Below are 23,715 nucleotides of genomic sequence, written 5' to 3'. Positions count from 1 at the left end.
GTGTGTTATCGGTCCCGTTGAGAGGAAGCGGAGTGCTGGAATGGGGACAACTATTATCTGGATCTAACATTGTTGATTGGGACCGTCTGGTAGAACTAACAAATGGGGGTTTATCCAAATGCATTTATTATCAGCTAATGAGCTGGACCAAAACAATAAAAAAAGACGGGATAGGTAATATAGAGCTAGAGGCAAAACTCCATGGGAGATTCGAGAAGATAGAAGTAGCCTTCTGGTATTGGGCGCTTATTAATGAAGGACATGAGGAATGTACACTACCTAGTGAGATCTGGGGGAAGGCGCTGCCGTCGCTGGATGTATCAGCATTATGGCAAGTATCTGCGGCTGCATTTGGGGATGTTATCAGATCTGCACCTTTGAAGAAAAACTTTCTATTTACTCTGCACAGAGCATACTGGACGCCCAAGAGGTTGTCGAAAATGAATAAAGGGAGAGCTAGGCGCTGCCCCAAATGTGGCGAGGTGCAAGCCTATGACATCCATATGTTCTGGCAGTGTGCGCACCTTCAATCCTATTGGGAAGATGTAGGTAAGATTCTCTCTTACGTTCTCCATCAAGAAATTCAGGTAAGCGCCCAATTGATACTGTTTGGGGTAAAATTGGATGATAATGGGAGGTCCAGTCTCATTAAAAGACAGAGGAACTTGTTATTTTTGTTGATATTAGTTGCCAGATGTGAGATTTGCATAAAGTGTGTCAATCATTTTCCTCCTAGTGTAGAAGAATGGTTGAATTCAGTCCTTAGAATAAACTTATTGGATAGAGCTGGACCACATAGTAAAAGATTAGATTTTTGGAATGTTTGGGAACAGTACTGGATACGGAAATGGTAGCATTTTGAGACTCTGGCGATCATTTGAAGTCCAATGATTAAGCGCATTAATAGTTTTGAATGTTGGTTATAGAGAGTTCACCTATGGAAAGAGTGGGCAAGCCGCGTTGGAGAGATTTAACTGGGCTGCTAGGATACCCCTTCGCTGGATAAGGAATGATCCAAGCGATGGGTAAGGGTCATGGAAGATGTAGCCCAAGAGGAAAACCTCTCCTTAAAGTGGACATGTTTGCCATAAACACTCTATTTCTCAAAACCTTGCGTGATGAGTACTAAAAAAAATAATAAAAAAAATTGATGGCTGGTGATGAGGGCCTGCATCACTATTTTCCTGGAGCTGATGGGGAGCTATTTGAAATGTCTGAAGTTCATGCAGAGAGTGTGGCAGGCTAAGGAGATGGCGTTAGCCTGTCGTTTCATGGAGAGTTTGCTGTCCAGACTGATGCTAAAGTTGTGGGTGTGGTCTTTTGGCGTGAGGGTGGCTCTGAGTTCTGATGGCCACCAGGAGTTATTCCAGAGGGTGGTGTGGCTACCAGAAATCAGCATCTTTGACTTATCGCTGTTGAACTTAGACGTTCTTTATGCAGTTGTGTGGAAGATGGATTTTGTGGTGGTGGGGTTGGCTGAGACAGACAGAATAAGCTGGGTGTCATGGATTTAGTAGATGATGTGTATTTCTTGGGTCCTGACGATGAACCATGAGGAATGCCACAGATGGTGCTGTTGGGTTGTGAGGTGAAGGGAGGGAGGTGGATTCTCTGGAGGGCATATTCTCAAGGATCTATTGCCGAGTTATCGGCACTTTAGCGCAGCCAAAGTCATGATAAATGTATCGCCCCATTCACAAGTTGGGGGTTCAATCCCATATCTCCAAATTACCTGCGATAGCAGCCGCAAAAAACATCGCCACAGATGACCCTGACAACTTACGCTAATGAGATGCAGAGTAGGCTTTCCCGTGAAAAAGTCGCAACAACACCACTTCGCAACATTCTCAACGACCAGCCAGATTGGCTATAAGATCACAAAACAGGCGATAAGGCACGTTAGCAGCAGGAAACTAACACCTGCTCTGACTTGGTGTAAAGTCAGACGACAACCGGCACCAGACAAGGGAGCACAGCCCAGAGCCACACATGAAGATCAACAGATGCCCAGGAGCAACTGAACATGCAGCCCGGAGCCCCAATGAGGCAACAACACCGACCACCACCACTTCCAGGACTCCAGCCCCCCCCCCCCGGAAAAAGAGATATCACATCAACTGTATGAAATCTGGAACAAAACAATGCGCCTGATGTCGCACAATCACAACACCTAACATACATGTGTGGACAGAAAAAGGAGAACCATACATTCATCTTAGAAAATCCAAATAATGTGTTTATTACGGAATAACCCCCAAAAAACTATTCTGAAGAGCCATGGTGGGTCTTCTCAGGCCATTCTGTACGTCACAGCCTACAAGGCAAAAACCTAGATATGAAGGTGGGTCATGTGCTCATCAAAGTACAGAGAGAGAGAGATAAATAGAGATAAAGAGGGAGAAAGAGAGGGACAAAGAGAGGGGGAGAGAGAGGGAGGGAGAGAGAAAGAGAGGGAGAGAGAAAGAGAGGGAGGGAGAGAGAGAGGGGGACAAAGAGAGGGAGAGAAAGAGAGGGAGAGAGAATAAGAGGGAGAGAAGGAGAGAGAAAGACAGAGAGAGGGACAAAGAGAGGAACAGAGAGAGGAAGAGAGGAAGAGAGGGAGAGAGAGAGGGAGAGAGAAAGAGAGGGACAGATAGAGGGACAAAGAGAGGGAGAGACAGAGGGAGAGAGGGAGAGAGAAAGTGAGGGAGAGAGGGAGAGAGAAAGAGAGGGGGAGAGATAGATAGATAGGGACAAAGAGAGGGGAGAGAGAGGGAGAGAGAAAGAGAAGGAGAGAGAAAGAGAGAGAGAGGGACAAAGATAGGAACAGAGAGAGGGAGAGAGAAAGAGAGGGAGAGAGAGAAGGAAAGAGAAAGAGAGGGAGAGAGAGAGGGACAAAGAGAGGGAGAGAGAGGAAGAGAGGGAGAGATAAAGTGAGGGAGAGAGAGAAAGAGAGGGAGAGAGAGTGCCGACACTGCAGATCCAGGCCCAACTGCTCACTTGCAGCCACCGGTGTGTCTCCAACCACGTGCCGGTACACAATGCAGTCTCCCAGGTCCCTCATCTGAAACAGTTTCCAGAGACATGAATGGCAGAGTCCATACAGTAGCACACAACATCATCGCTTGCCTGCCCATGTGCACACAGGCTGATGCACCCCAGCCCCTCCTGCTGCCCAGCGGTGATTGCTCACCCCTGCGCAACCAGGCCTCACTGAAAATTATGATGCTTGTAACTGACTAGTAACTGTATGCTTTTGAAACACCTGCTTTAAGGAAACAGAGCTGTAGATGTCACTGGAAAGATTGAGGACCATGAGGAAAGTCAGTGGTTTAGATTGACACTGTAGGTCAAGAGAGCCACCAACAAAAAGGAGGGGAAAGGCTGCCTGCCTAAATTATAATGAAGTGGAAATATCTCGCTGATAGATAAAAAAATTAAATCATAGGCTTGGATCGAGATTTCTGAGGAAATAACTAATAAAGTTAAATATACATTTTTCATTTTATTTAATATTCATGTACCAATCATATAAAAACCTGTATTATATATAGCTTGTGCTAAATTATTTACATAGTGATATATACATTTCATTTGAACTTTTTTCAATTTTTCTTTTTTCTCCCTACCCCTCGCCATTCATTCAGAAACAGTCACACCTCAACCTATCTCTGACTCATAGCTCAGTTAAACTCATACAACTCACAGGCTAGGAGGCAAAATAGACTAACTTAGTGGGCATAGAAACAGAACAACAACTGAGCAACTCAGGTATTCCTGTAAAAGGTATCTTTTACAGGAACACCTGAGTTCCTCAGTTGTTGTACATATAAAAGGACCTCTATTCTAATGTCTAAAGGAACAATCTAAGAACTGTAATCATGTTAAAAACAATTGTTTGATGCACTCCACATGTATCATGTAACAACTCGATTTTAGAAGTATATGATGAATACCCCTTCAACAATAGATCCAAGAAAATACGATCATGTAATACAGGAAAACAATTCTTTCAACAACGGATTTATGAATGAGAGACCTGACGCTTTGCTAATATTTCTGTTTCTATGCACACTAAAAGGCATATCAACAAGGGCTTTATCTCTGCTTTTTGGCTTTAAAAGCCAAAAAAACAGAGATAAAACTAGCACCCTATCAACAACAGGGTGCTAACATGCAAATTGGCATGTTAGCACCCTTTTACTCTACGCTTCCCCTTGCATCTCCAATGAGATGCAAAGGAGGCGTTCCAGAGTAAAATAATAGGAGAAATGTCGCTAAGCAACATTTCTCCTATTATCAAGAATATCGCTAACCCTGTTAGAGACAAAAATCAGCGCTAACCTCGGTTAACGCTGCTTTTTTACGTCTGGTATTTTTCGGACTTAGCCATGATATCCTATGGAAGGAGGATATCATGGCTAAGTTTGTCTGTCCCTATCAACAATCTAACGTGAGATTATCGCTGGGTTTCCAGCGATAATCTCACGTTAGCCACTTAGCGTGAGGATTTTTATCGCTATTGAGGTAAGCGTTGCTAATAGCACGCTATCTCAGCCCTAAAAATCCACGCTAGCCGGCGATAATTATCCTAGCGCTAAGTGCGCTTAGCGATAATTATCGCCGGTTGTTGTTGATATGCCCCTTTGTTGGTCTATTCTATACACATCCCAAACACCGCCAGGGAACGGCTGTTCCCTGGCGGCTGGGGCTGTCCCACTGCCCATCTCGCAATAGGGCAGTGGGGAGACTGTCGAGCCCCTCTTGTTTGGCGGTCCCTGGACTGCCAGACTCATTATCTGGGCCTATGTTGGCATCGGTTAGAATATAGGACACACCCAACAAGAAGACAGTAGCTAAGGCTGCATGAAGAACGACAGTAGGCAATATATGTTCTATGCACAATCTATTCCTTTCAGTCTGCAGATGCAGTGAGAGATGAGATTGAAAAGTGTCAGATGCAACAAGTAGAAGGTGAACATGGATGGGAGAAAAGTTTAGACGTCTGGTGTTTTCCCATGATTTTCTCCTCTGGATAAACAGGACGGTATGATGATCGTACTGCACAACTTTAAGCATTTGATTGGTTATATTCTGAAGAACCAATATACAGATAAAATATGGGATCTGTATTCCATCTGCTATTGGAATGTAAAATCTCTAATTTGAGTTACTCTCTAGGCACCATATTAAATGATTTAAAAAATGTTTTCCAGTTAGCTGATGGAAAAAATCCAGAACAAGGCAAACATGCTTGAAACAAGCATGATTAGAATTTTGTATACACGCCAAGGAACCAATGATTGTTCGTACCAAGAACACTGTAATGTAAAATACATGCTGCATATTTTGGGCTGAGCAATATGGTTTATGACACTTAGGGTGATATTCTCAACAAATGGTGAAAACTATCGCTAACCTCAGTTAGAGTGCGTTTTCTCATCGCCGTGTACTGCGGGAAACTATCGCTGTGTTTGCGGCATATTCAAAACAGGCCGCTAGCGATATTTTCCTCTACTGGGTGAAATTTCCGGCGATAAGATTAGGGGCATGGCGATAAAAATTGTGAAAAAAGTGGCAATGGGGCCATTACCGGCCAGGAACGTCACGCTAATTAGCGTCAGCGTACCTTTTTTCATGTTAGGCGTGAAAAACCCTAATAAAACGCCCGCTAAGCAGCCCAAACACCAAAAAAATAAATAAATAAGGAAACAATTGACACGAACCATGGAGGAAGCTTAAAGCAGTACAGAAGGCAACAACAACCCCCCAAACACCCAGGAGGACCAGCCAGAGACCCAGGGGAAGGGCAAAGAGAAGAGGAAGACCCGGTTCAGTCCGCCGGAAAACCAGGTCCTGATTGCGGAGGTGACAGAAAACCAACAACAACTTTTTATCAGCTCTACAGTGTCATTGGCAACAAAAAATGCAATATGGCAGTCCATCGCTGCCAAGGACAATGATGTCGGAGAGGTGAGGAGGACAGTGGACGACTGCAAGAAGCACTGGCATGATGCTAAGCGCAAGACCAAGAAGAAACTTGCAGCCAATCCGAAAGCAGAAATGCAGACTGGAGGTGGGAGTCCAGCACCACAGGAGGAGCTGGATCCGTTGGAGGAACAGGTGTCCCAAGTCATCAGCGAGGAGACGGTGGTTGGAGTTCTGGTACAGGATACTGCTCAACATGACCAGACACAACACCAACAGGGTGAGTAACAATCAGGGACTAGGGGATGGGGGAGATGTGCCTGATGGCACCATGCACAATTATATTGCAGTGCACACCCACAATGACTATGGATCATGTCCAGGATACCCTTGGCCCTGGGGGCGTAGACACATATCACCCTACTCACCCAATGCATTGCAAGACACATATTACTGGGCTCACAGACCTGGAAATGTGCACATACAAGTCTCGCAGTCCAAGTATCATAGCAGACCACAAAATAAGGGCCACATGAAAGAGCGAAGGACCACATTGATTGGAGATGCAGCAGGGTGGCCAAATGGCCCACTGCCTTAACACCACGCATATGCATGTTCCCGTATGTCTGAGTCGTGTGAAAGATTGTGCATGTGCATCAATGGTGACACTACTGCACATACACAATCTTGCACACAACTCAGACACACGGGCACAATGGTGCATGTGTGCTGACATTGCTGGTGGCATGCCCACTCATGCACATGATCAGTCACATACACACTGCATCCTCATTTTGGCATCGAAAAGATGCAGGCCAGTGCAGACCAGTCGTATATGCATGGTGTTGAGGCAAGGGAGCCATGTAGACATCATGCTGCATCTAAAGTTAATGTCCCCACTTGCTCATACAGGAGATGCAGTCCTGTGTACACCAAGTAAGAAAGCATCTAGTGATTCTGTATATCATAACACATGCATTGTCACAACAAAGTGATCATGTAGCCTACTGCCTAAAAGGTGCATATCCCACAATGCACGCAATCTGCAGACTCGAGTCAAAATGTAATTGTTGGACTTTGCCCTTTTTGCAGGGTCATCCCTGAACTTTTTGCCTTTCTCCTATATTTTTTCTGACCTGCTGTTGGCTGTTTTATGACTCTGGACACTTTACCACTGCTGATCAGTGTAAAAGTGCATGTGCTCTCCCTATTGCAAATTGATTTATGGATTAGTGACTCCATGATTGGCTGGTTTGGTTTACCTGTCAGGCCCTAGTACAGTGCACCAGGGGTGCCCAGGGCTTGTAAATCCAAGTGCTGCTGGTGGGCTTGCAGCACTGGTTGTGCCACCCACAGAAGCAGCCTGTAAAAGTGTGCCTCAGGTCTGCCATTGCAGAGCCTGGGTGCAGTCTGGTACTGCCATGTTGACTGGCCAAGTGCACCCACTTGCCAGTCCCTAAATCTTCCCTTTTCTTCATATCAGACACCCCTATGGTAGGCCCAAGGGCAGGGTGCATTGTACGTATAGGGTAGGACATGCCCTGGTGTGTCTGGCATGTCCTAATAGTGATTTACAGCCATTTTCGTTTTTCACTATTGCAAGGCTACCTATTTCCCATAGGCCAGAATAAGCAGTTTGAGTATTACATCTCATAATCCTAACTGACTCAGGGAACTAGGTAGAAATTCAAGTTTAGTATGCCTGAACTCAGAATGATAAAATGCATCTTTTAGTGAAGTTGGTTTTAACATCATGAGTTTGAAAATACCACTTTTAGAAAATAGGTATTTTCTTGTCTAACCATCCAAGCCTACCTCTGCTAGGTTGTGTATTCCTTGTCTGGGGTTTGAGTGACAGGGGCTGGGGGATTCCAGGAGACAGGGTGAATCAGCACAGGGCTGAATAGAGAGATCTGCATGTAGATGGGGGGAGGAGTTGCATCTGGGACCTGAATAGGGCTGTGCCTTCCCTCCACAATGCTGGCTCCACCTCCTGTGGTGCGTCTGATGTGTCTGCCCTGCACTCTGAAAGGAAAGCAGGAGTCTTGTCAACAAAGTGCTCCAGGACTGACCAGACTGGTTTGGACTAGGCAATGGCCTCTCTGCCTTCAGAGAACAAAGAGAAACTGAGTATAAATATTGGGACCCAAACCCAAGAATTTTAGATCACTTTTGGGAAACAAGAAGAAACCTTTGCTGAGGAGAGGAACCAGAGAGACTGAGGAGATACTATCCCTAAGCTTGAAGGATTGGCCTGCAGTGGTTGCCTAACTGCCAAAGAGAGGCGAGAGGAACTTTGTGTTTACTTTCATCAACTTGTAAAGGATCTCCAAGGGCTTGAGAAAGAGCTTGCCTCCTGCTGAAGTCTAAGGGACAACAGACTTCACCAACCAGCTCCCCAAGAGTTCTTTGGAAGTGCCTACAGTTGTGTTGGGCTGTCTGAGGGACTGCGTGTCGCAAGGAGCTGGAAGAGTGACTCACGAAGAAGAAGCATGTCGCCGCCGCAGCCGCTGTCGTCGCATCACTGAACAAGGGTGTCACCGCTGTAGCTGTCGCATCGCAGAAGCGTCTCGGAACACCGAAGAAGCGTGTCGCCGCCGCAGCCACTGTCGTCGCATCACTGAAGAAGGGTGTCACCACTGTAGCTGTCGCATCGCAGAAGCATCCCGCATCATCGGAGAAGCGTGTCGCCGCCGCAGCCGCTGTTGTCACATCACTGAAGAACGGTGTCCCCGCTGTAGCTGTCGCATCGCAGAAGCAACTCGCATCATTGGAGAAGAGTGTCGCTGCCGCAGCCTCTGTCGTCGCTTCACTGAACAAAGGTGTCACCGCTGCAGTTGTCGCATCGCCTCGCCGAAGCGTCTCGCATCACCGGAGAAGCATGTCGCTGGACCTGTTCCGGCTCAGAAGAATCATTGTGTCGCCACACAGCCGTCGGGCGCGCACACATCGTGTTGCATCAAGAAGAAGACGCCATCTTTGTTTCATTGCACCAGATCTTCATCGCATCAGGGCGTTGCGGGCTGCATCACCACGGATGTGCAGTAAGAAACCAACGCATCACCGTTCCTGCGTGTAAGGAACCAATGCATCACCTTCCCTGCAACACTTTCGTTGTATAGCATTACACATCCAAAGGTACATTGAATAAAAGTGTTGCATTTTAACATCTAAAGAGAACTAAGCTAATTCTACCATTTCAACCCTTTTCCTGCGTGTGTCGGCCAATGGCCGTTGCAAGCACTACCTCTGTAGTGCTGCGCACGCCTGTTGGCCGACACGGTCCCGCCCGCTCACAGAAATGCCCGCACCGCGGCGGATTTTCCACCGCGGTAAACGGGTTAAGTACAGTATTGTGGATTTTTGTTGTTTGTGGTCTTGTGATAAGTCTATATAAAGAATACTTATTTTTTATATAAACCTGTGGGGTGTTCATCTGTAGTGTTGTCACTTGATTACTGTATGTGTTCACAAATGCTTTACACACTGCCTCTGAGATAAGCCTGTCTGCTCGTGCCAAGCTACCAAGGGGGTGAGCAGGGGTTATTTTAGGAGTGTACCCCCTTACCCTGACTAGACACAAGGGTCCCTATTTGTCAAAGGTACCTACTTCTGCCAACTAGAGACCCCCAAATCTAACAGTGATGTAATATAATGAGCAGGGGGATATGCCTACAACACTACAGTGCATGGACAACGCATTTCAGGAATGTGTTACCCAAATATGTACCACATGACTTGTCTGTGTGCCATACACAGAGAACTACAATGTCCCTGTATAGATGTATGACAACATAAGAATGACAACAAGCAAGGATAGCAAAGTAGCCCCAAATAATGACATAGCTAAATAGCACCATCACCTCTTAGGTCAAATAGCACTCCTCCACTATCAAGTGTACACATCTGCCATACAGAAAGCTGCACTCCACATCAGTCGTGGTGTGATTTGCCCATTATACCATTATGTGCATGTATTGTAAACCTATCAGTTTGGTGAGTCAACAGAGTCAGTGAAAAAATTTGCAGTCATGGTCCCTATCATCCACACGCAAAACCCGGCATCCAATATTCTGAACCATTACACCATGTACCATTCCTGTGGCCATCTGCGTGGTAATAACACAAACACACATCACCCTGCCATTGGCATCTGTTTTGAGGGGGTGGAGACAGGGCCTGAGCACAACTAATACGCCTTAGTCAAGCAACATCCATCAAATCCAGGCCCACTCATACACAACACGTGGGGTCAACGTTGAGTGTAATGGGTGTTGACACTGTCTGTACAGTCAGCATAAACAATGAAAACTCAACCTGCACCATACTCATAACAGATAAGCCAACAGGAGGTCAGCAAGCAATGCATGCAAAAAAAAATGACTGATGACATGCACACAAGAGAAAACACAATAGCCTAAGCTAGCTGGATGCACATATGTACCGCATTATACTGCACACATAGAAACAGTAAGTGGTCCTTCATTGCAAAGGTGCATAAAGGGTGCCCTCCTCACATATGACTATTCTCGCACCAAACCCATTGACACATGTGCAGTACCCAGTAAAGCTGGTTGGCTGTGAGCCATACTGACAAAGCAAGTGACCGTGTATGATGAATAGCATGCCTGCCCCTAAAATAAAAACATTGTTCATGTATTTCATATGTTTGTGTTGCCCTTAATGTTTGACATGAATTGAATGTCATTGAATATATGGAATAATTTAAAAAATTGTGAAATGAATCACATGAGCCTATGAATTGATTCCACTGGCTCAGCTTTTGAATAGGTTCTAACAGTAGCTACTCGATACTTCTGAGTATATAATGAAAGAGATAAGGGACAGCAACACCAAAGCTGCTGGGGCGAATCTACCACAATGCTGTGCGCACACACACATCAATCTGTGCTACTCGACATTGACTACAATGTGGGAGAAAATGCATCACTTTCACAACTTAACAAGGGACACAGTTGGTGCCTCTTGTGTGTAGAAATTAGCCATTCGCATGTGTCATAGCAGTAAACTGTGAGATGACAATGTACAACTACAACGTCACATCTGTGATGTAGCACTAATAATCACTATCCGGCAAAACATATTCATCTCCACCCAAACTGTCACAATGGACATTGTCATGCAGTCTGCTTGTGCACTCATCCAATGCATGTTCGTACATGAAACACACAGTTAAAATGCATCTTCTCTTTACATTGCAGAGGGAGAAACATCACCTCCTGAACAGCAGCCTGTCCCACTCTTCACTGATGAAGAAGAGGAATTCGCCACCATCAACACTGACACCCTCCAACAGCTGCTAGACTCACTCAGCACCCCATGTCCAGGAGCAGAGCAATCTAGCAGCGTTGTGCAAATTCCACCCCCTGTACAAAACACACAGCAGCAAGCACCTACCACCACAGCTGTCTAACAGGACCCTGAGTACCCAGTACTGGCATTCCAATGCCGTGCGGTAGAGATCCAGCAGGAGATGGCTGATCTGGTGCAGGTGGGGTTTGACAGCCTGATGGCCAAACATGATGCCATATGTGGGTGTCTGAGTCCCATTTGGGACCACCTACAGAAAATCACAGACACCCACAGTCCACTCCATGCCCTCTGACATTACATGGCTGACATTTCTGGAGTCATGACTCAGAGACAAGGACAACTGTCCTGTCAGAATGGCTCCAACAATGGCAGCCAGGAGTTGGGCCGCATGCGTCGAATAATGGAGAACATGGAGCAGATGCAAGCAGAACAAATGGCTGCCACGGCTGCACATCAATGCAATGTAGCTGAAATCTTCCATGCCCTGAAGGCTGATCATCACTGCATTGCTGCAGCAAGGTTTGGCACAGATGAATGCTGCTGCAGCTTCGACATCCACATCTCCGCTCCCTGATTTGCCAGTGCCTCACAGTGCTGCAGCCAATCTACCACCAAGCCCATGTGAGGCACATGATACATCAGAGGACGAAGATGTGGATGAATCTGTATTTTTGCAAAGAAGAAAGTAGTAGCATTCATCTATGCCAAATGGCCTGTTTCTCCTTGGATCTGGGCTCAGCATCATGGCCCGTAACATCATCTTCCATTGTCCCCGATACACACTGTGAAACTCTCCCTGGACTCCGACATGGACAGCCATATCATGCCTTGTTCACAATGACACTGCAATCAGCCTTCAGACTGAAATCTGCATCTTCTTCAGGACATTTCTCCCCAAAATGACTCTGATGGGCACTCTACTGGGCATCGACGGAATGTGGGGATTGTTTGGCCAAGTACTGGTCCAGTCTTCACCAATGTCAACAGACTTGTAACTAAAAATTTGAACTCACACAGATGTTGAACATCTTGGTTGAACATCAACCAAGAATAGGGGGCTCTAAAAATGGAGGCACAATGAATCCACCAAAAGGTACACCAAGGGAAATAAGGGATATGTACATGTTTAACTGTGACCCAAATAGGCAGTGAGGTGACCGGGTATGTGTGAACTAGCTGTGCCCCCATTGTTCCAATACAACAATCTAGCAACATCCCAACTTAGCCCCACGTCCATTAAGAAAATATGCATGCTTGCAAAAATGTCCAAGTCTGTTGCAGGCCACAAGTAATGTCCCCCTTTACAAGTGCTAAAAAACTATCTCTTGCCAGATCTACTCACAATCAATGGGGTGGACAAAGTCTGTTGTGATGGTGCGCATTGCATGTCACATCCCAAGATGGTGCGCACCATATTCACATTGATGAAGATTCGTAAGGGGACATGTCTACCAGCCACAATTTGAACCACAATGTCTGCATCAGTGAAGTACAGTTGGCAATAGGGAGTCACCCCAAGGTGCAAGGCATCAGTCAGCCCCTTCCTGTGGACGACCAATGCTTCCGAAATTTGGAACCCTCTCATGCTGTGACAACTGTGACCGGATAGGGCAATGTGACTGGAGATGTTTGGTGCACTGCACGTAGCATATAGTCAGAACCAGTGCCACCATTTCAAGGGGGGCATTACTATGAGCCAATGCCAAAAGTTACAGCTCGGAGAAGTGGCCATGACACTGGTACTACATGGAGCAATGCAACATTCCCCCTCTTGTGTGCAGCAGAACAAAGTTAGCATTTACCGCAAGGTTATAATTCACTTAAGAGTATATGGCCTTAGAACCTTCTAAGTCTGAAAGGGTTTGCTCCAAGTCCTCTCCTAAGTGCCCTTAATCTCTAAAATTCCAACCACGACTTTCCCATAGGATAGTGTGGAGCTCGCGGCTGTTTTCTCACACTGCACACATCCGCCGTGGGTCCCCTGTGTCCATCTGAGACAAATTCAAAACTTTCCAATTTTAATGATTCACAAAAGGCATTTAGGAGAATGGAAGTCAGCATCCCTAACTGGACTACTCCTAAACGCCATTTGTGAATACCATAAATTGTAAAGTCATGACTTACTCTCAGATAACGTTTGTGAATCAGGTCCACTGTTCTGCCATATGCTGCTCACAATGGCCCCACAAAAATACTACTTCCTGCATGGCCCGGAAGTTGAGCCTCCATGCACAGTAACATATAATTCGAATGAAGATGCCACACTTGCACTCACAGCAAGTGTGCCAAGGTCTGTGCATTGTAGATGGACTCTACGCCAGGAGCATGTGATATGCAGGGGTTTGACTAAATCTGTGGTACCCGGCACATCCATCCATCTCCATGATGGACAACAGTAGCAACTTCAGAATCCTCTCAAGGCCATGTCCCTACGTTGTGTTGTAAATGGGAAACAATGTGCTGGAAAACTCCGTGAGTCACACTTCATATGTTGAACTTCAAAAACTACTGTCCCTAGACTATGTCGTAATTTCTACCTGCCACCCTGTCATCCATGTAATTTTACTGTGCACACATCTAAGGTATCCTGACACAAGCCATCCTGCTAAGTAACATGTCAGTACCAAACTTACACATTCAACAGATTATCCAGTGCTGGTATGAGTTGCATACAAGGTAAAAAGCCACACTCCACCTCATCACCCCCGACATAAGTGCAACCAGAAATGTAAACTAGTAACCATTTATTATAAAAGTACAAAAAGTAAGTATCCTAAACTAAAACTAATCATCACTACTACTAATCTAAGATAAACTAACTAGAAAATAGTGATTAAATACCTAAACTATCTACCCTAACTAATCCTAAACACACAACAACATATCTAAGACATCAAATCCCCCTCCCACCCTTAAGGCACATCATGAGACAGGACTAAGACATCTAAGCTATACATATACTAATTACATAGTTAACCTACACAGAGATATATGTTTTTGGTATTATTTTTTCTTATTTGTTTCATACAACAAAGACATCAACCCCCTTCCCTAAGGAAACAGAAACTTATTCCCAAAATATTATATAATAAATATCTAAAACTACCTTAAAATCTAACACTAACTATACCTACACTACAGTTACACTACATAACACTTAAAATACTTACCTAACACTAACTAAAACATAGAGAAAACATTGGGGGAAGAGAGAAGAGGGGGATTGGGCTCTACATAGCTAGTCTTTATGGGAGTCTAAGGTGTTTTCTCATGTCCTCCATGTGCCTGGACTGCTCAGCCAGTGGAACAGACGCATATCCTCTGCTGTGTAGCGCAAACTTGAGCAGAATCCATGCATCACCGCTGCCATGTGAATTGGACCTTTCACAAAGACCGGCATTGCGTCACAACCCATCAGAACTGCCACTGCATGACACATCTTCGGTGCAGGCCCTCGCATCCTTCATTGATGACAGCCTAACATCAAAGCTGGACTCTGCATCGTAGTTTTGCAGCTACTCAGAAATGATGCATCTCTTCAACTCGTGATACATCCTTGACACTGGCCTATGCACGTCAAGCCCTTGGAGGCGGGATCCTCAACAACAATGCAGGCCCTCACATCCTTCATCGATGACAGCCTTGACTATAATGCTGGTCTCTACATTGCAGCCTTGCCAGATCTCAGAACCAATGCATTGCTTTGGCTAAGTGACACATCTTCGATGCGGATCCTAGCAACAGTCTGCAAACCAGGATTTAAGGTACTTAGTTAAGCTGACCTAACATGATCCCTGTAGCTGGACCGCACACCATTGTGGTAGGCCTGAACTTTGTCCCGGTCCGGTGCAACCAGATATCCAGAATTGCCATTTTGTGCTTATTGGCACTATTTTCACAAAAACCCTTAAAATTGCAAATCTCAGTTACTATTGATTGTATTTTTGTTTTCTTTTTGAAACTTGTTGTGGGATCCCTTTTCTGTGGTAATTTCAGTTTATTGATGTTTAAAGTGTTGCACAAACACTTTATACATTGCCTCTAAGTTAAGCCTGTGGCTTCCAGACGGTTGAGCACTGTTTGATTTGGGGTTGGCTTGTGCCCCATGCTGACAATGATTGTGGTTGCTGCTTTTCTAGGGCTCACTCCCCAGTCAACAACAACCCTATTTCTTACAGGTTTTCACAAACTCTGAGTGTAAACTTACTACAAACGTGTAAGTTAGATGTCACCAGTACCTGAATATTGCAAATGGCTTCCTCTTCTGTGGGTGGGTGAAATCCCTCCTTCAACCCCTTCCTGAACCCATCTTACTACTTCCTAAACCCATTCTCTTTTTTAATAAGTCTGCCCCTTCTTTAAGTCACTCCCTGTGTTCCTTACACATTTACTACTAAAATCTATACTCACATGTGTAGAGACACATACGTATAAGAAATCCGGAGGAGTCAAACTCTGCATGCAGTTTGTGAATTGCAATTCGCAGGGCCTTTTATAGTACTAAAAAACATACTACAAATTATGTTTGTGAATCAGGCCCTATAAAACTGAAACAAAGAGGGGTATAGAGTGAAAGGGAGACAGAGAACTTCCTTTACAAAGGTAACTTTTACTTGTGGGGGCGCTGAGGCGGCGGTCTTCTGACCAGCCTATTATCACCAGGGCAGGGGCGGCTCCTTCATTATGGTGGAGTAGGGCTGCCCCCCCCACAGAAAGCCAGCTGAGGCAAAAGACAAAAAGAAAATGATAATAAAAACATTTTTTTATCATGTTATTTTTAGCCCTCCAGACTGTGAGTCGTGAGAGGGGTGTGGTCTCTCATACTAACGCTGCAGCTGCAGCACCAGGGAGGAGAGGGGAGTGGTTGGCACTGCCAAGTGGTCATGAAAGTTTGGCCGGCCCACTGGGGCTGTCCAAACTGTCATGCGCACTTAGCCTTTCCCCACCCGAGCTGTGTTGTACAGCTCGGTGAAGGAACCAAGACAGTCTCCCAATCTTTGTCTGCATGTCGAACCAAGGCCCTCAGACCAATCCTAGCGCTGCTCACATGGTGGAATTCCATTCCCAGCATGTGAGCAACGATGGGATTGGGAGCTTGCACAGTGACTAGCAGTTCCTGGGCAGGATGCAAGAATCGGGAGAAAACTGGCGGCCATTGGAACAGGTAAGTCATATTTTCTTTATTTATAGTTCAGTTTTATTTTTTGGATTCCTCCTCCTCCCGCTGCACCACTTAGCAATACAAGTTGCTGCTACTGGACCAGGGTGGTTGGGCCACCCTATGACCACCGCAACCGCCAGGGAGCAGAGATCCCTGGCAGTGGTGTGTCAGTTTTAGGCCCCAATATGATTAGTGAGGCCGCTGCTGCCCCGCCAAGCATATTACGACTTTACTCACAGCCACACTTTACAGGGCCCCCTGGTGCCGCACTCCATGTGGATGCACATGGGGGGGCACAACCTGCAACAGTCCATGCCAAGCAGGTACTGCCATGCACTTTCCCATTGATGTGGCTATTTTATAGGCACTGTCCTGGGAACACCAATGTACCACCCACCAGAAAGGGGAAAACTCCTGATCTGGCGGGCGGTTCATACATGGGTTTGGCGGAGCGGGAGCGGGGCAGTCCCGCTCCCACACTGCCAAATTCATAATAAGGCCCTTAGACTTTTGTAGTGACTTGCACTTTTGTAGTAATTCTAGTGCTATACATGGCACACCACTGTTACTGCAACACCCTCCCATTGAAAACAATGAAGGTATAGTTTAAAAAAAAATATATATAAACAATGGTAAATTAATTTTAATTATTTGAAAGAGTAGACCATATAAATAAACATAAATTAATGGAACAAAAATGAAAACAATACATGGATATTATTTAATTTTAAAATATTTAAAATATTGAATTAAAAATATATGGTAACAATAAATGACATTAATTTTTTTAAAGGATGTAGCCACAAGCATTATTTAGTTTTAATAACATAAAGGGGCCGATTCCGATCCTGTATTTTTTTTTCCCGTCCGACTCGTATCGGCACATTTTTCCATACAAATCGTACAAGTCCCGTCCGACCCGTGCAGTATGATTCGTACGGGAAAAATATAACTTTTCCCGATCCGATTTGTATGGATCGGCCCGATCCTTACAAATCGGATCGGGAAAAGGTGTACCAGACGGACCCGGACACTCTTCCGTACAAATTGTAAAAATGCAGTCCAACCGTACTAGTACGATCCGGACCGGCTTTCCGATTTACGATTTGTACGGAAAACGTCCCGTACACAGGGAATGCCATTATCCTCTATGAAGCGAACTTTGTACGACTCTTATCCCGGGAAAAGTTGTTCCCGGGGTGCGAGTCGTTCAGGGGTACGAGTCGTACAGGCATACACCCCCGTGCGTTGTGTATGTACGGTGCGTACCCCAACATCGTGAACCCCAACATCACATACCCCAACATCGCGTACCCCAACATCGCATACCCCAACATCGCATACCCCAACATCGCTTATGTACTGTGCGTACCCCAAGATCGCGTACCCCAACATCGCGTACCCCAACATCACATACCCCAAGATCGCGTACCCCAACATCGCGTATGTACTGTGCATACCCCCAACATCGCGTACCCCAACATCGTGAACCCCAACATCACATACCCCAACATCGCGTACTCCAACATCGCATACCCCAACATCGCATACCCCAACATCGCTTATGTACTGTGCGTACCCCAAGATCGCGTACCCCAACATCGCGTACCCCAACATCACATACCCCAAGATCGCATACCCCAACATCGCGTATGTACTGTGCATACCCCCAACATCGCGTACCCCAACATCGCGTATGTACGGTGCGTACATACGCGATGTTGGGGTATGCGATGTGGGGGTACGCGATGTTGGGGTAAGCGATGTTGGGGTACGCACAGTACATACGCGATGTTGGGGTATGCACCGTACATTCACAATGCATGGGGGTGTATGCCTGTATGACTTGTACCCCTGGGGACTCTGCTTTTACAGCAGTTTTTGGCTCGCGTAAGATGAGAGCCGTACGGAGTGCCTTAGGGACGAATCGTACTTGCTGGGCTGGAAACCGCTGCTTAAATACATACAGACGTCGCGTGCAAGCTGTTCCGGATCAGAATCATTGGGTTATTTTAGCTGTATGGTCTTTTGTACGATTTATATGGAAAGAGGCTTTCTGTACGAATCTTACTTCCTAGGTTGTAAGAAAAGTTCACCGGGTACGAGTTGTACGGGAAAAACGCTCCATACAACGATTTGTACAGCCTTTTTCCAGGATTGGAATCGGCCCCTTAGTGTTACATTACAGTTAGCCATGTGAAGTTCTGGAAGTAATACAAAAATGTACGCTACTACAAAAGTGTAAGTTACTACTAAAATGCAGTTTGTGAATTCGGAAAAGTAGAAAACATACTCAAAAGTGTAACTTGTTAATCAGGAGTGAGTGACAAAATGAGAGACAAATATGTGAATGCAACAGAGACAAGTACAGATCAAGGCTGGCGAGACTAAGAGCATGACAGAGAGAGGGAAAGAGAGAGAGCTAAAAAAGAGAGAGCTTGAGAGAAAGGCTGATAGTGGTAGAAAGAGAGAAAGACAATACAAGAAATACACAATGCAAGACTTAGTCAGTTAGTTAGTTATAGGATTTTTAGAGTGCATAGCTACCCAAGGGCTTCCCAGCAGTGAGAGTCAGATATGTTGCAAAAGCCAGAGGGGTATTTTAGTGGGACTGAAGAACTGAGCTTTCTTGTGAAGATTGATTGGGTGCCAAATGTGAGACGGATCTACCACCCCATCTAGCTCTTTTGATTATAGCCGTTTTTAATAGACATTATGTGCAGGATCTAAGGCATCTGTTGGGGACATATGACCCCACCAAGTCTTTGATTTTACAGGGGCTCTTGTTATTTATAGCTTTGTGTGTCAGGCAACGCACATTGAATTTGGCTGTGGTCTCAACCGGTAACCAGTGGAGTGCTCTTAGATGCTTTCCCACTGGTTCCTGTATTGGGACCTTACACAGACGCCTAACTGCAGCATTCTGAATGACCAGGAGTTTTTTAATAGCATATTTTGGGGCCTCCAGATAAAGGGAGTTTCTGTAATCGAGCCGTGATGTAACCAGGGCATGTATTAATGTTATTCTTAGATTAATAGGAATAAGTTCCGGAATCTTACTGAGCCTTCCGACTAGCCCAAAGCAAATGCCTGCAAGTTTATTTGCTTGAATCTCCATGTTAGTGCCCTGTCTTTACAGAAACCGAGATTTTTAACTGAAGAGCTCAGGGCTGGTGAATTACTTAAACAGTTTGGCCAGCTAGACAGAGGCCTGGGGACCTCTTTATTTCTGAGGACCATCAGCTATGTTTTGTCTCCATCCTGCTTAAGAAGGCTGCTTGTCATCTATTCCATGACCCTTTCCAAACATGGCGCTCGATGATCTGATTCACCATCAGTTATGGAGTCAAATGAGACCACCAACTGTGTATCATCTGCGTACAATATCATGTAGATACTAAACTCCTGCACTATGTCAGCCAATGGCTGAATGTAAATGTTGAACAATGCCAGACTAAGCGAGGAGCCCTATGGCACCCCGCAAGTCAATGGCATTTTGTCTTAAACGAGGATGGCTTCCATGACTTGGAAAGATCTGTTCTTTACAAAGGATACAAGCCCCTCCAATGCATTATCCTTAATACCAATGTCAACAAGTCTGTTTTGTAAAATGGAATGAAGAACAGGTGTCAAATGCCGCAGTTAGATCTAAAAGTAGTATAGCGGTTGAACTACCTTGGTCAAGGGTCATTTTTAATTCTTCTGACACTGCCAGAATTGCAGATTCCATGCTATGCTGTGCACAAAAACCCATCTGCGTAAGATGGAGACAGAAGTTATTTTCCAGATACTCCGATAGAGCTCCATTTACATGTTTGTCTATTAGTTTACCAATAAATGGTAGGAGTGATATAGGTCGATAATTACAAGGTTGAGCTGGATCTAAGTTGGATTTTTTTAATAGTGGTCTAATTATTGCTTGCTTCCATGTTTTTGGGACTTCACCTGCCTCTAATGAATGATGGAGGATTTCCACTATTGATGGGAGCACATTCTCAATGACTTTAAAGAGTACGTGGGGTGGAACCAGGTCTGGTGGAGAGCCTGATCTGATCTTTTCCATAAATGTTCGCACATTATTTTTATTAGTGGGTGGGAAGCAAGTTAAGGCAAGAGTGGAAAGGATCCACACATTATCTCTTTCCTGACTTATAGTTGTCACAATACCACCCTGAAGGGTGCTGTATATATCCATTACTTTTTTATAGAAGTAAGTGGCTAGGTCATTACATTTTCCCTCCGATGCCTGAGAGGTATGATTGTCTTGATTTAGGGTACTTAAGAATGTATCCACTTTGAAGATTTCCTTAGGTGAATTCTGAGCCTGATTATTATTATTTGAAAAATAGTTTGCCTGAACTTCTTTATTGTTGTTGTGGTAGAACCTAATGGCCGCCTTATACCTAGCTTTAACTTGTATGTCATAGTCCTTCCTCCATTCCCTTTCTTCTTTTTTTACAGTTTTTCCTTAAGAACACTAGCTGTGCATTGAACCATGGTGTCTTTTTGGCATTCGTTTTTGATCTAAGGATCATGGGGCAACCTTGTATAATGATTGGGTGATCTAACTTTCCCAGCTTGTATATTCTTCTTCAAGACTTTCCTGTGGATTGGGGGCTGATGAATCCAGCAATTCCCCCCAAGCCTCTGAGTCAAGCTTAGACCAGTTCCTCTGGAAAGCAGACAAGTAAGAATGAAAAACTGAAAAAGAGATAGAGACAATGAAAAAGATTAAAAGCAAGAGAAACAAACAGAAAGATAGAAAGAAAAAGAGTGAAAGAATGCCAGAGATAGACACACTGGCCCAAAACATTGCAGACAGAGTGCTTTAGCGATTCAGTTATAAAGACAAATATACAGAAAAAGACACAGGAAGAGAATGGAGAGAAAAATAGAGATACAGATAAAATATAAAGCAAATGAGAGAGAGACGGAGAATAAATATATTATAAGAGAATAAAAGACAGATATGGACAGACACAAATATTGAAAGAACAAACAGATAAATATAGAGCGAACATATGGCCCCCTTCTCAAGCCTATTTTGGTCCAGGGGACCCCATTCCCTTGGGCCTGATCAATTAAAGGTGGGTGCTGCATTGCTCACCCAGGACACCCACTTTCCACAACATTAGTGGGCAATGGGGAGACCCACAGGCCCCTGACTCCAGACGGCTCCCCCCATACTAGGAGACCCAGAATTGCTCCTGCCCGCAGAGAGCTATTTATGCTGCTCCCTCTGGGTGGAAGCAATATCTTGATCTGTTTCCCTGTCTGCATCAGTGTGGTCAGTGAAATAGACCTCAAGTCTGATTCCAGCCAGGGGAAGCATTTTTTAACCCACTGGGAGCATATTTTGTTAATATTAACCATTGAAGGACTTACTGGGGCCAGCAGCAGGAGCCTCGGTAGAGGAGCGGTCCTCTGGTTGATTTTGTCCCGCCGACTCGGACCCTGTATTCTTGCCCCTGGGTGGTGCTGATGTTCATGTAAGATATAATAAAGAAAGAGACAAACATTAAGGAGTGCTGTGAAACAAATAAATCATTTAAAAAAAAAGTCAAAAAACATTTTAGGAAACAACAATTGCAATAGAATTGACCTATCTAATCAGATGGATCGACTACTGGGCTGCTTGCTGGATTCACGGATCTTCTACTTATTTTTGAACACTCCAGTGTTCCTTAATCATTCTGATTCCAAATACTAACAAAGCCTAAGTACCACCTGACCTAGACCACCTATTCCAGATGGGCCAATTGTTGTTCACTATGTCTGCATTTCCATTTTTTTTAGCCATCAAAAATGCATAGATGAGATGGAGGAAACATGCATAAATTTGTGCATACACCACATTGTGGGTTGGTTGCATCTGATCTTGTTCTGCTACTGACTGACTCTGCTAAGCCTACCACTCACTAAACAAACTACAAAAGGTTCTACGAAGGACTAGGGAAAGCAGCACTCAGTGACAGAAAAGGCGTCATGCAGACCGTAAAAAATGTATGAACTAATACTAACTAAACCTAGTATCCATCCACCACTATTTCACAGGAGGACAATGGAAGGACTAGAGTCTCTCTAGCAATAGCATTACCTAACTTCAGTTCTCTAAAAAAAACTCTTACATTAATCAGCCCAAGCTAGCGCAAAGTTGCAAACAAGTAAGAGTAGCGCCGAGCACCTGGGTCCTACAATCACAGAAGATTTTGAAACGTAATTTACCAGCAATGGTAGCAGCAGTAATCTTGTTATTCGTCAAAAATGTATACACAACAATACTTATACTAAGTTACTCACCAAGCCCAACGACCTCGACACCTAGCAGGTCTGACAGGTCCTGCTCCCGGTCCAGGATGTCAGACCACCGGTGGGCCAGCTGGTTATGGGTGCGCAGGACCCCTTAGCACCTAAACACTGCCCGGCGCACCTTCACCCACCAACGGTGACGCTCCTGGTTTGGGCACCCGGAGCCGGGCCTGCCGCCTGCTGCCAAGGTCAAGGGGAGGTGGCGCTGGATAAAAAAAACAAGGGCGGCCACCTCCGCCTTGCCAAAAAGCTGCCGGGCGTGCACCCCTGCAGGGCGCATTCTGCCGCAAGGCAGGTGGCTCTTGGGTGCAGGCGCCTTGCCCTGTGAGCCGTTAGTGGCAGTGCCCTTGGCTATGGTTCTGGGGTGGGTGGGAGGCGGAAAAGAAAAGTTAGAAGGGAAAAAAGAAAGTTAGGGGGAAGAAGTAGTAGCTTAAAGAAGGAAGTAATATAAAGTAAAAAAAAACACAGTAAAAGTAGAAATAAAATGCAAAATATAAACTTAGGGACAGAGAGAGATAGATGATAAATAAAAAAGTCAGAAAAACTGTGTAAAAAACTAAGGATTCCAAAGATTGAGGGAGGATAGAAAATTAGGACCAGAACCATAGCATAGAGTGAAAAACAAGATGGCCGTGCCCATTCGCGACCGCGTGGGTAAGTTCACGCGATATTTCTCGCGAACACGCAATAATCGTCACGAACAAGTAAAATGCGCTCCCAAACATGACATGCGCATCGCGAACAAGCTATACGTGACCCGGAACAGGAAATAAGGCATCGCGAGCGGGCAGGACAATTGAAAAAGCAAGATGGCCACGCCCATACGCGACCGCATGGGTAAGTTCGCGAGATATTATCCCCCGAGCACGCAAACAGCACCCCAAACATGCACAACACGCTACCGAACAAGAAAAACGCATCGCGATCGGGTGCCCCAAGCAACTACGCACGCTCGCGAAGCTACGCGTAGCTCGCGTAGTGCAAGAACATCTTCGCATAGCTTT

This window comes from Triturus cristatus, chromosome 2_2 (assembly GCF_964204655.1).
Source record: "Triturus cristatus chromosome 2_2, aTriCri1.1, whole genome shotgun sequence".
NCBI lineage: Eukaryota > Metazoa > Chordata > Amphibia > Caudata > Salamandridae > Triturus > Triturus cristatus.
The sequence above is the reverse complement of the archived record's forward strand: the minus strand, read 5'-3'. Positions refer to the sequence as shown.